Source organism: Dendrobates tinctorius, unplaced genomic scaffold (assembly GCF_039654945.1).
Source record: "Dendrobates tinctorius isolate UK_male_01 unplaced genomic scaffold, ASM3965494v1 ptg000069l, whole genome shotgun sequence".
Lineage (NCBI taxonomy): Eukaryota > Metazoa > Chordata > Amphibia > Anura > Dendrobatidae > Dendrobates > Dendrobates tinctorius.
In genome coordinates this window covers 23,678,196-23,690,979 of record NW_027361737.1, presented here as the reverse complement: position 1 = coordinate 23,690,979, position 12,784 = coordinate 23,678,196, and the positions used below count along the sequence as shown (strand labels likewise).

The 12,784-nt window shown below is 44.6% G+C and overlaps 1 long non-coding RNA gene across 2 annotated transcripts in view; it reads right to left on the bottom strand.

Annotated features, from left to right (window-relative positions):
- LOC141095284 (uncharacterized) overlaps window positions 1-12,784 on the bottom strand; it is a 99,376-nt gene that overhangs the window by 44,119 nt on the left and 42,473 nt on the right. The gene's annotated exons all lie outside the window — the stretch shown is intronic.

Sequence of the window (12,784 nt, the reverse complement as noted above, 5' to 3'; positions counted from 1 at the left end):
TCGCACATGATCGTCCGGCACCAGAGAATCCTCACAGGGCACATGGAGAGACTGCAGACTTGTATCCGGGTAACCCCTTTAATAGAGGGGGTTTATGGGTCGCCCTCACACCCAGGGCTGTGGGGTACTCGGTGCCGGGCCGGTGTCAGGAGGATGTGTCACAGCAGCGGTGACCGGGTCCATGGCCCTGGGCGCCCAATATCGATGGCGGTGATGTTAATAGTGTAGTTTATATGGATAGTTCATGACGCCACCCGTGGTGTTTGGCAAGTAAGATGTTGAGCCAACGCTGCATGCAGATCCACTGAGACTGATGGTGTGGTGCAGCAAAGATGGTGTAGCTCCCCACAGGTGGAGCTGTAGTCCCAGGGCAGTGTAGGTGCAATGAATGAGGAGAGGCGCAGAATGGTATAGATGCGGTTACCCAGATGTAGCGGTGCTGAAGGTGTTAGCGGCGAATGAATGGAGGACACCAGGGCTTGCAGTTTCAAAGCTTTACTCACAGTTTGTGGTACCAACTGGTGCCTGCCTCCGTGCCGTGTCCTCCAGGGTAGAGACTCAATCAACCTCCCGGGCAAGACAGGGTTCGCCTCTCCAACACTCCGCCAACATGTGCCTTTCCTGAACGACTCCTCTATTGCGCCTTTTAGTGTGAAGAACTCCAGTATCGTGGTTACTCTGAAGTTCCTCCTGTCAGATGTTCCTAGAACCTTACTTGCATCACAGACAGCTGTAGCCCGATAAGGGACCTCCTGGATCCCGGCTCTCTATCCGTGTTGCTGTTGTGTCCCAAGTTTTAGATGGGAGTAGTGCATTTACAGCCAATTACTCCACCGGTGTCTGCTGCAAAACCATAAGTGTCCATACAACCTCGGGGACCGGGCCCCGGCCTTGCGCTGAGAACCTATAGGCAGGGTTCCTCTTCCAACCCACAACTCCTCTCTGTTCTCCTACTCCTTTGTTCCGCGCTGTTCCTTCTCTCTCTTATGGAAGCTTAGGTTGCGGTTCTACGTCTTTCTCCTTCTCTTCTCTTTCCCGTGCCAGCTGGCTCAGATCACTGAGGCAGCTGCAGCACTCTTTCTAAACTGAACTCAAACTGAACTCAAAACTAACTTCAGAACTGAACTCCTCTTGCCTGACCTCCTGTCAGACTGACCTTCTGTCAGCCTGCTCTCCTTCTCTGGGACTCAACCCAGACTGACCTGCAATTCTAAACCTTCCCACTCTTTTTTATGGATCTCCACTCCACCCACCTCCCAGCACATCTCGTGTTACGAAGCAAGGAATCACCAGAGGTGCTCTGCTACCTTCTAAGCATGAGCCACAGTGTGATCAGTGGTGAACTATCCTGTGTGTGGGATGCAGGTGTTGGAGTGTGGAAAGGAGCTCCCAACTTACCTAGTTGGTGGGGCACTACACCTTAGGAGAAGGTGCGGTACCTCTGTGGCGACTGAGCCTCAGGGGCGCCACATACGCCCCCGTTAAACACAGCACGTCCGCGGGCTGCAAGATAACAAAGTAGACAGCAAAGAAACATACAAAAATTTTGAAATGCATGACAAACTTTTCTTATACTAATTTTCCTAGCATAGGAGGTACTCATCTTGAACGTTACAAGCAATTCTATCTAAATTTTTAATTCTAAGTACAATTCCCAATTCAAAGTGCTATTCTCTGTAACACATTTTCTCTCATTTTCCTGCTCTAGTACACATTTATTTCTCTACTTTCACTGTCTCTTCTAGACGCAAGACGCTGACCGCAAGTACCTGGTCCGTCACCTGTCTACTTTCAATTCTTTATTCACATCACTCATCTCTAGATCAGACATTCCTAATTCTTCTATAAAAGCCATTTCTCAGTTACTAATACTCATAAAACACATTACACAGGTCAACGAAAAAAAATTTTTTTTCTGGTGTCCAAAATATTTTAATGAATTTGGGGTATTTTTGGGGTGCTGATTCTGAATATGTCATCAGTTTTGCCAGATTGGCTCAAGTTTTTGAGATTTTTGGTATCTTATTTATAGCACTTGTTGGTAAATGCGACGCATCATCTCATTAATTTCTTTGGATTAGTACTTGAACTGAGCAGTTCTCAATATAGTTTTGTGTTAATTAGTGTTCTAAAAGTTTGTTCATAGCTTGATTTTTGCACTAACTTTATGTTGTTGTCTGTTTTCCAGTGAAAAGCATGAACTCATCATGAAGAAGTTGTCTTAACGATCCAGACTCATTCTGTTACATTTGTGGTGAATATACACTGCCAAAACATAGAAGAAACATAACAGACTTCGTAAAAAAAGTGTATTTTGCCTATTTTGGGGTTATGCTTGGGGACCAAGACAAGTTTTGGGCACCACACATAGTGTGCAAAGCATGTATCGAATTATTACGAAAATGGAGCAAAGGACAAAGAAAAAGCTTCAAATTTGGTGTTCCAATGGTGTGGAGAGAGCCAAAAAATCATCATGATGACTGTTATTTCTGTGCAGTGCAAGTGCAAGGATTCAATAAGCATAAGAAACGAAAATGGGAGTAACATGGAATCTGCAAGAAGGCCTGTCCCTCATTGTGAAGATGTGCCTGTACCTGTGTTTACCATAAATAACAGTCATCATGATGATTTTTTGGCTCTCTCCACACCATTGGAACACCAAATTTGAAGCTTTTTCTTTGTCCTTTGCTCCATTTTCGTAATAATTCGATACATGCTTTGCACACTATGTGTGGTGCCCAAAACTTGTCTTGGTCCCCAAGCATAACCCCAAAATAGGCAAAATACACTTTTTTTACGAAGTCTGTTATGTTTCTTCTATGTTTTGGCAGTGTATATTCACCACAAATGTAACAGAATGAGTCTGGATCGTTAAGACAACTTCTTCATGATGAGTTCATGCTTTTCACTGGAAAACAGACAACAACATAAAGTTAGTGCAAAAATCAAGCTATGAACAAACTTTTAGAACACTAATTAACACAAAACTATATTGAGAACTGCTCAGTTCAAGTACTAATCCAAAGAAATTAATGAGATGATGCGTCGCATTTACCAACAAGTGCTATAAATAAGATACCAAAAATCTCAAAAACTTGAGCCAATCTGGCAAAACTGATGACATATTCAGAATCAGCACCCCAAAAATACCCTAAATTCGATGAAATATCTTTGGCACCAAAAATGCTGTTGACCAGTGTTATCAAATACTTCACAGTAAAACATTCAACAGTTAGTCTTGTAAGGTGCTGGACACCGCTCCCAGCCGGGATCCCTTGCAGTGTCCTTTGAGGTAGACATCATCTTCAAAAAGCGTCCATGCAAAAACATTATCTTCGCAAAGTGTCTCTATATGTAAAACCAAGAAAGGGCACCTAAAGAGGCGCAACTATTTACAATAAAATTTTTTGGATCACTCCAAGTTCATGATCGCTAGTTCAAGTGGTGAAAACGCTGCCAATCAAACAGGGCAACAAAGTGCTACCAGAAAAACAAAAACATGATAGCAAAAAGGCACAACTGGTGCAAACAAACCCTCCTGGGTAACGAGATTTGGAAAAGTATTTCTTAATGGCTACCAGATTCAAAGTAGTCATTGGCAATCCGTAAGTACTCCTCTTCTCACGGTGTCAAGCCAGGGATCTTTGGTTTAAGTTGCCGGGCTGGAGCTGATGCAAGAGCAGCCTGGTTCCTAGGATCGGGTACCTGAGCAGTCTGAGTGGCAACGGTAGTTGGAGGGGCAGCAATAGGTCTCTTTGGCTTGTACCTTTCAAGAAACTCAGGAATACAGCGGATATTCAGGGCGTACCACCCCTGGAGTCCCTCATGCCGGGTGAAGGTCACATACTCCCCAGGCTGCAGGTCTCTATCAGGATGCCCCCTCCTCAGATGGGGCTCCACGTCCCGCCGGTTAAAGAACAGGTTGCTGATTCTTTTGGGTCCGCAATAAATCCGAACCCCTTCTCTCGGTTTACATTCGGCACCTGCCCCCATCCAGCTGCATCCCGGGGACCATGATGCCCAGCACGGGCCCTCTCCTTCCGGGCCAGATCCGGGCCCAGCACAGCCTTCTTTCTCTGCTCCCGATATTCCGCTGCCAGCTGTCGAATGGTGTCCCGACGTCCTGCCCAATTCTCTTCTTCCTCCCGCTCTTCCCGGGACCTGCTCTCACTCACGGCACTAGCATCCCGGTCCCAGACCAGTTCCAGGACGACCTGGCCAGTCGCTGCAACTGCGGTACACCCCAGGGCCTTCCCAGGTGGAGGAACATCCGACATACCTGGGGCCTCCTGGCGGCGCGACCTCTGCTCCGGTGCAGGTGGTGATGGAGCAGATGGTGGCTCCGGATCCGCAGGGGTCTCTGCGGGGACCTGTGCAGCCTCGTCAGGTCCGGGCAAGAGCTCCGCTTCCACTCCCGGGTCCTCCGGTAACTCCTTCAGGCAGGCGGCACCTAGCCGTACAGTCAGGGTAGAAGTATAGATCAGCGCTGCCCGGGGACAGTCCGGTGTGGTAGCGGCAGGTACCGATGGAGAGGGTACCGCTGGTGTAGGCCCCACCGGGGAGCGCTGCCGTATCAGCTTCTCTAAGGCTTCCTTTCTCAGCTGCAGACTGGCTGTCAATTCAGCTATTTCAGCTTCTAATTGCTGACGGTTCATTCCGGAGTTTGGGTTGGCGCCGTCAGCCATGGCGCCAGGGAGATCCATTTCCCCGCGCTCTGCAGGCCTCCTTACCTCACTCTCCAAAATGGCGTTTTGGCGTTCTTCCTGCCTCGGCCCCTTTCCCACCACTGGCTTCTTCTGCCCCTCCTTTCGGGGGGCGGCGTCTTCTTCCAGCGCCTCCATACCAAGCCAGTATACGAACCCCTTGGGGGGTGGGCCATGTCGCTGTCACATAGTAATTCAGGCAGGGAAGGCCCAATAGTCTTTGCGGTCTTTTCTTAGTACCTCCCAGCTCTACACGCCCTTCTTCTCCGCGCCAGCGGCCATTTCTAATGTCCATTTTACAGTCTATTAAATCAGGTCTTCTGCACATTTTCAAAAGTTCAAAGTCTCACAAATTTCAGGCGCACAGAACCCGATGGCATCGGGTCTCGTCATCCTGTTCGTGACGCCAAAATTGGGTCACCCTCACACCCAGGGCTGTGGGGTACTCGGTACCGCGCCGGTGTCAGGGGGAGGTGTCACAGCAGCGGTGACCCGGTCCGTGGCCCTGGGCGCCCAGTATCGATGGCGGTGATGTTAATAGTGTAGTTTATATGGATAGTTCGTGACGCCACCTGTGGTGTTTGGCAAGTAAGATGTTGAGCCAACGCTGCATGCAGATCCACTGAGACTGATGGTGTAGTGCAGCAAAGATGGTGTAGCTCCCCACAGGTGGAGCTGTAGTCCCAGGGCAGTGTAGGTGCAATGGATGAGGAGAGGCGCAGAATGGTATAGATGCGGTTACCCAGATGTAGCGGTGCTGAAGGTGTTAGCGGCAAATGTATGGAGGACACCAGGGCTTGCAGTTTCAAAGCTTTACTCACAGTTCGTGGTACCAACTGGTGCCTGCCTCCGTGCCGTGTCCTCCGGTGTAGAGACTCAATCAACCTCCCGGGCAAGTCAGGGTTCTCCTCTCCAACACTTCGCCAACATGTGCCTTTCCTGAACGACTCCTCTATTGCGCCTTTTAGTGTGAAGAACTCCAGTGCCGTGGTTACTCTGAAGTTCCTCCTGTCAGATGTTCCTAGAACCTTACTTGTATTACAGACAGCTGTAGCCCGATCAGGGACCTCCTGGATTCCGGCTCTCTATCCGTGTTGCTGTTGTGTCCCAAGTCTTAGATGGGAGTAGTGCATTTACAGCCAACTACTCCACCGGTGTCTGCTGCAGAACCATAAGTGTCCATACAACCTCAGGGACCGGGCCCCGGCCTTGCGCTGAGAACCTATAGGCAGGGTTCCTCTTCCAACCCACAACTTCTCTCTGTTCTCTTACTCCTTCGTTCCGCGCTGTTCCTTCTCTCTCTTATGGAAGCTTATGTTGGAGTTCTACGTCTTTCTCCTTTTCTTCTCTTCTTCTCTTTCCTGTGCCAGCTGGCTCAGATTACTGAGGCAGCTGCAGCACTTTCTAAACTGAACTCAAACTGAACAAAAAACTAACTTCAGAACTGAACTCCTCTTGCCTGACCTCCTGTCAGACTGACCTTCTGTCAGCCTGCTCTCCTTCTCTGGGACTCACCCCAGACTGACCTGTAATTCTAAACCTTCCCACTCTTTTATATGGATCTCCACTCCACCCACCTCCCAGCACATCTCGTGTTACGAAGCAAGGAATCACCAGAGGTGCTCTGCTACTCTCTAAGCATGAGCCACAATGTGATCAGTGCTGAACTATCCTGTGTGTGGGATGCAGGTGTTGGAGTGTGGAAAGGAGCTCCCAACTTACCTAGTTGGTGGGGCACTACACCTTAGAAGGTGCAGTACCTCTGTGGCGACTGAGCCTCAGGGGCGCCACATTTACCCAGCCTTGTTTTTTAGCCAGCTTAAACAGCATCAATAAAGATAATTTCTCACTCTAGTTTCTGTGCAAAATACACCAGCTGTATAGACAAATCATACATTTTACAGTAGTGCGCTTACAAATCAAAATGTTCCATCTGGAATGGATTATATTTATTGCATCAATCATGTGAATCATATTAAATATTGCACATATTTCAGGATAATACTTGATAAACAAAACGCTGTCCACTGCTCCCCTGGTCTTTGTTCACATGGCTGCAACAATGATGACATATCTCCAGTAAGCGACCGCTGCAGCCAATCATGGACTGCCCACTATATGTGTTGATGAGAATGTGTGATGCTGACATTGTTTTTCTCCTGTATCGACGGTTGGTGAATGTGTTCATCTGTACAGTGTGTGCATTACATGAACACCACATTAACACCATATCTGCAAGTTTAAAGCGTTTTTTCACATGACAGGTCCCCTTTTTATTTCCATTCTCTTTTGTTATAAGAACAGAAAAACAAAAATGTGGCCCAGTGATAATAATATCGTCAATTGGGTTTCTGTCATACTGGGCACAATTTTATGTTAAAAAAAATACATGCTGCTCTATTTGTTCTATGTTTTTGATGTAATCTGTTCTTGAGGCTCCGATGTAGATGTGAACAAAAGCCTAAGGCCTCATACTCACTGGCGATTAAAAAAACGGTCAGATTTCTGGACTTTAAAAAAGGGTGCAGTGTTATGCGAGTGTCATGCGATTTCTAATCTTTCCATCCGTTTTCTATCCGTTATCCTTCCGTTTTACCTCCGTTTTCCATCCATTTTTTTTCCCAGCAACTATTTTTCTACAGTCATTTACACAACCATTTATAGTGTTCTATACCACAGAATGGTGATGTATCCGTTTAAAACGGATGGTCCATTTTTGGTCCTTTTTTTAATCGCACCCGTTGACTTGTATTGGCGCAAATCGCAGCATGCTGCGATTTTTTTTCTCAGACCGATTTTGGATGAGAAAAAAATCGCAAGTGAGATGTCACCCATTCACTAACAGTGGTCACAGTGCAATCCAATTTAAAATCGGATTGCAATTGTCTGATTTTATCGCCAGTGAGTATGAGGCCTAAGGCCGGGATCACACATGCGGGAAACTTGGATGAGTCTCGGATGTTAATACCCGGCACTGCCGTCGACACTCGGGAGCGGAGTGCGCGGCTCCATGTATTGCTATGCAGCCGCACGCTCTGATCCGAGTGCCGGCGGCAGTGCCAGGTATTAGCATGCAAGACTCAGACAAGTTTCTCGCATGTGTGATCCCGGCCTTACACTGAATATTTTACTATCAGCTGAAATAATTCCCTTATATCTGACCGGTGTCTATGCAAATATTATTTACAGGATGTAATTATGGGAAACAATGCTAAAAGTTTCTGCACATAACAAGTTTTAGAGCCAAGATGATAGCAGCAATAAACCTTGACCGGAAATACTCTGATGGTTTATGTGTCATTGGTCCCTCTCTTCCAGGCTATCAGTAAGCAGGAAACTCAAGCCCTTAAATATGTTTGACATGTTTACAACATGCAACAAAAACCCAAATCCACTGTTAAATAGTCAGAAATCCCTCTTGTTGCAGTGAATGGCTGTGGTATGTGAAGATGATTTAAGGAATAGCACTGCTGTGCAAACATTGACCTCGGTGCTTTACACAGTTCACACATACACAGCACTACAAAGTTGATGAGAGCTGTCAGAGACACCTTGAATAAGTCACTCTACTCACCTTCCAAAATAACACACTGCTCTATTCTATTCAGCCAAAGTTCACAGCAAGGTACACTTCACATCCCATCATTTACCCTCAATGGATTTTATAGTGAATGTTGAAAAATATTTTTTCCTTATGCCATTGTGGCATAAAGTGCCTAAACACGATATCAGTAAATTATTACCAGTTTTATATTTATATAATAGTGTGAGTGATTTACACTTCAGGATAACAAGTACTACATAAAGAGCTCCTTCAGCCATGTACGGTAGTTACGGTATTTTTATATATAGACATAGTTCGTTCATGTCATGTACAGTATATACACTGCTGAGAACATTGTACTTGAATGGTGGGGATTCAACAGGACCAACGCAAAACAACTCTGCTACATTCAGGCTTTGGGATTGAAGGGAATCTGTCACCACTCATCAGATTTCTGCTATGCCATAAGAAAGCAGCTTGATGTAGGGGCAAACATCCTGATTCCAGCAATTTGCGCTGAACTTCTTGCTGCAGTTTTGATAAAATCACTGTTTTATCTGCTGCAGATATACCAGTTCTCTGAATGCTGAGCTTTGTATAACCCATCCACACCACTGATTGGCAGCTTTTTGCCTATGAAAGGGGTACATAGACAAAGTTGCCAATAAGTGGAGGGGTCTGGGTTATACAGAGCTTATGAATATGGAGGACTACATAGCAGAAGATTTACTAGTCCTCTAGTAGTGATAATCTGCTGATAAAATAGTGATTTTATCGAAACTACAGCAAGCAACCCAATAAGTGAAACATCATTGGAATCGAGTCTCTGTGTCACAACCCTGTAGTCAAATTCCCAGGGCCAGGGGCTCCTTCACTATCTATAATGTGCCCTAGCTATCCCTGCTCCCTGGATTACTTCTGATGGTGAAGACACCGGTGCCACCTTGCTGAACTTCTGAATCATCCCTATATCTGTCCCCCTACCCCACCCAGGGAAGTGGGGAGTAATAGTGTACAGTTGTGTGAAAAAGAGTTTGCCCAATTCCTGATTTCCTATTCTTTTGCATGTTTGTCACACTTACATTTTTTCAGATCAACAAACAAATTTAAATGTTAGACAAAGATAATACAAGAAAACACAAACTGCAGTTTTTAAATGATGGTCTTTATTAAGGGAAAAAGAAATCCAAACCGACAGAGCCCGATGTGAAAAAGATATGCCCCACTTAAAACATAAATTAACTGTGGTTTATCAAAATTTTGGAAAGCTAAGTTCAAATTCCCTAGCCACACCCAGGCCTGATTACTGCCACACCTGTTCTCAATCAAGAAATCACTTAAATAAGACCAGTGGGACAAAAGTGAAGTAGACCAAAAGCTAGACATCATGGTGCGATCCTAAAAAAATTCTGAAACAAATGAGAAACAAAGTATTCGAGATGTATCACTCTGGAAAATATTATAAAGCTATTTCTAAATCTTTGGGACTCCAGCGAACCACAGTGAGAGCTATTATCCACAAATGGTGCAAACATGAAACAGTGGTGAACCTTCCCAGGAGTGGCTGGCCGACCAAAATTACCCTAAGATCGCAGCGACGACTCATCCAAGAGGTCACAAAAGACCCCACAACAACATCCAAAGCACTGCAGGCTTCACTTGCCTCCGATAAGGTCAGTGTTCATGACTCCATCATAAGAAAGAGACTGGGCACAAATGGCCTTCATGGCAGAGTAACAAGATGAAATCCTCTGCTGAGCAATAAAACATAAATGCTCCTCTCAGGTTTGCCAGAAAACATCTTGGCGATCCCCAAGACTTTTGGGAAAATACTATATGGACTGATGGGACAAAAGTTAAACTTTTTGGAAGGTGATGTTCAGCATTTCAGAAAAGGAACGTCATATGAACAGTAAAATATGGTGGTAGTGTGATGGTTTGGTGCTGTTTTGCTTCTTTTGGGACCTGCAAGACTTGCTGTGGTAAATGGAACCTTGAATTCTGCTGTCTACTAGTGATGGGTGAGTAGCATTGTTGTTTGTGTTTCCCTGAGCAGGCTCGGGTGTCATCCGAGTATTTTGTCGTGCTCGGAGATTTAGTTTTCGTCATCTCAGCTGCATGATTTGCGACTTGTAGACAGGTTGAATACATGTGGGAATTCCCTAAAAAACAGGCATTTCACACATGTATTCAAGCTGTCTAACAGTCGCAAATCATGCAGCTGAGGCGACGAAAACTAAGGCTGTGTGCACACGCTGCGGATTAGGTGCAGATTCATCCGCGCGGATTTCGTAAAATCAGCAGGTGAAACCGTAGGTCAAAATACCTGCGGATTGCTCTGCGGTTTTGCCCTGCGGTTTTTCATCTCCTCAATGGAGGAGATGGCAAACCGCAGCAGAATCCGCAGAAAGAATTGACATGTCAATTCTTTCTGCGGATTGAAAACCGCAGATAATCCGCGCGGAAAATTCCGCACTGTCTGCATTGCGGTTTTTGATTCCCATAGGGAATCATGGTTCTGTACACCTCAGCAAAAACTGCTGCGGGTCCGCAGCGGCCAAAACCGCTGCGGAACCGCAGCAAAATCCGCAGCGTGTGCACACAGCCTTAATCTCCGAGCATGCGAGTATACTCGCTCATCACTACTGTCTACTGAAAAATCCTGAAGGAGAATGTCCAGCCATCTGTTCGTGACCTCAAGCTGAAAAACACTTGATTTATGCAGCAGGACAATGATCTAAACCACACCATCAAATCCACTGCTGAATTAATTAATAAAAACAAAATTAAGACATTGGAGTGGCATAGTCAAAGTCCTCACCTTAATCTGATTGAGATGCTGACCTTAAACCCTCCACTGTGGCTGAATTACAACAGTTCTGCAAAGATGAGTGGGTCAGAATTCCTCCAGAGCACTGTAAAAGACTCATTGCCAGTTATCGCAAACGCTTGATAGCAGTTGTTGCGGCTCAGGGTGGCCCATCCAGTTAATAGGTTCAGGGGGCAATTACTTTTTCACACAAGGTCCTGGAGCTTTGGATTTTTTTTCTTAATTATAAAGACTTTCATCTAAAAACTGCATTTTATATTTGCTTGTGTTAACTTTGTGTAATATTTAAATTTGTTTGTTGATCTGAAACATTTAAATGTGACAAACATGCAAAAGAATAGGAAATCAATGAAGAGGGCAAACACTTTCACACATCTTTATTATATACACAAACAAGACAAACAATGGAGGACATACAGGGATAAATGAAAATACCAAAGATACGAATATGCACTCACAGGCAACAGAGAGGAACACCTGGGAGAAAGGTAAACCAAATAGGAGAGGATGAGGATTTGTACAAGACAAAACACCAAGCAACAATAACAGAACAATACTCCAAAAGACTCTACCAACAACCGACACCTCCACTCCACACCAAGCAGTACAAGACTAACACTGGCAATCCAGATTGCCAAAGGCGAGTATACATAGCAGAAGGGAGTGGCCAATACTGCAGTGAGAGATCATCCAAGCAGGGAGGCTTCAGAGACTCTAGCTGACCAGTCAATGCAACATTTCCTATGAAGAAGTACTTCTAATCAGTGCAGGAGTGCAGGAAATCAGACGCTACGATCTTTTGGCCCCACTCTAAACCCATAATACTCGGTCATTATGCTGCTCTTAGATTAGGTGGTCAAAAACCTAGTTGCAGATTCCATTTAAACTATCCAATACCTGTACATATGCCATATTTCTATTGTGCTGCAGTTACCTTGATGGTTAAGATCAAGTCAAGGGTGAACTGATTAAGCACCAAGGAACTGTCCAGTGGCTCACACCATAAGGAAGCTAACTACAGCACATACAGTTAGGGCCATATATATTTGGACAGAGACAACATTTTTCCAATTTTGGTTCTAGACATTACCACAATGAATTTTAAACAAAACAATTCAGATGCAGTTGAAGTTCAGACTTTCAGCTTTCATTTGAGGGTATCCACATTAAAATTGTTTCAGCTCCTTAACATGTGCCACCCTGTTTTTAAAGGGACCAAAAGTAATTGGACAATTGACTCCAAGGCTATTTCATGGACAGGTGTGGGCAATCCCTTCGTTATGTCATTCTCAATTATGTAAATGTGTTAGGTTCATGGTCATGTGTCCTTCACTATGTTAGTTATTATTATTTTTATGGAAATAAATATATGTTTATAGAGGAATTTTTTGAAAAATATTTTTATAATTTTTTATTGATAATAATTAATAAAAATAATATTTTATATGGGTATCTGAACTCCTTTTTCTTCTGGTTGCATATGGTAGTTGGAGTATACCTTTTATTGGTGAGTTTTATTGGTGTAACCCCTTCTTTTCTGGATTTTTATTCATATATGGATAGTATATGGCATAATTCATTTGATTAAGTTCGTACAGAAAAAAACAGCATCTCATCATTTATTAATCAAACTACCTAGCTTATTATTTAGAGATATAGGTACATTTGTGAATGAGGGGAGTGTAATATTTGTATGCAGGTGAAAAG